This window comes from Sinocyclocheilus rhinocerous, unplaced genomic scaffold (assembly GCF_001515625.1).
Source record: "Sinocyclocheilus rhinocerous isolate Xijiao unplaced genomic scaffold, SAMN03320098_v1.1 scaffold1436, whole genome shotgun sequence".
Classification (NCBI taxonomy): domain Eukaryota; kingdom Metazoa; phylum Chordata; class Actinopteri; order Cypriniformes; family Cyprinidae; genus Sinocyclocheilus; species Sinocyclocheilus rhinocerous.
The window spans coordinates 493,348-494,680 of record NW_015647013.1 but is presented as its reverse complement, the minus strand read 5'-3'; the positions used below and the strand labels follow the sequence as shown (position 1 = coordinate 494,680).

At 36.4% G+C, this 1,333-nt stretch overlaps 1 long non-coding RNA gene across 1 annotated transcript in view; it reads right to left on the bottom strand.

The window, feature by feature from the left end:
* Positions 1-542: 542 nt before the first annotated feature.
* LOC107708244 (uncharacterized) overlaps positions 543-1,333 on the bottom strand; it is a 3,714-nt gene continuing 2,923 nt past the window's right edge. The window contains exon 3 of the long non-coding RNA XR_001636341.1: positions 543-978. This is a non-coding gene — a long non-coding RNA (uncharacterized LOC107708244). The remainder of the gene's footprint in view (positions 979-1,333) is intronic.

Sequence of the window (1,333 nt, the reverse complement as noted above, 5' to 3'; positions counted from 1 at the left end):
AAAATGATTTACATACTATATTGCCAAAGCATCAATATGAAAAAGAGTGAGACACATTAGAATAATAAAATAAAACATAAAAAAATACTATTTTAAGTAATTTACCTACTATATTGCCAAAGCATCAATATGAAAAAGAGCGAGAAAAATTAGAACGATAAAATAAAATATTAGAAAAATAATAAAATATTAAAATAAAAATAAAGAAACCATTCAAAAATAAAATAAAAATAAAGAAATACAGAATGGAATCATAATACAGGAACAGTTCATGCAAAAAAAATAAAACATGGAAAATTCTGTCATTATTTACACACCCTCATGTCATTCCAAACACAATATATGACTTTATGAGGAATATCCTGGCCACTCTTTTCCATACAGTGACTGTGAATAAGGACTGGGGCTGTCAAACTCCAAATTGACAAAAAGCACCATAAAAGTATCCCGTTCCATGGAAGAATAAAGTCATTCAGGTTTGGAACAACATGAGGGTGAATAAATAATGACAGATTTTGAACTATTGCTTTAAGAGTCCTCCACTGCATAGACAACTTGAATATGATGATCGAAGTGGTTTCTGAGGGAGTGCGGCTGAAATATGAATTTTGCAGATGCATAACTATCCTCCCCCAGTAGCATTTGCATTTGATCTCTCTCTTTGTTGCCATTTTCTATCAGCTCTCTGCCCTCTCTGTCTGCACTAGTGTCTCTCTTCTGAGCGACAGAGCAGCAGGAGGTGTGCAGTGTGTAGCGAACCAGGGTTAAAGGTCATGGGGAGGGGGAGGGACTAAGCGTTTGCACACACCACCTCACCAGGGTCTAATGCTCCAACAGCCTCGCTATTATTTATTTATTTATTAAAATGTATTTGAAAAGGGACCATGTACAATTTTAACGTAAATGTTTGCATTTCATGCATTGTACCAAATTTAGCCAATGGCTAGTTTTCATCCGCGGCCCCTTGGCAGGTAATCACTAACATAAAAACATAAAACAGCAAACACATACAGTACAATAAAAAATACACTTATATGCACATCCTATCAGAGCCAGAATTACACAATAAAAATAACGTCCTTCAAGTAGTTCACCTGGTTCGAGTCTTCGGGCTTTTCGAGTCATTCGTTCATCACGTGGCAGCCCCATAAGTTTAACCAATGCAGTCTAAGCCGGAAAGAGAATTGATTAGTTAATCTCTCGAGTCTTCGGGTTTTTCGAGTCATTCGTTCATCACGTGACAGACCCATAAGCTTACCCTATGCAGTCTGAGCCGGTAAGAGACTTAATAATAATCAGAATCAGAATCAGAATCAGAAAGAGCTTTATTGCC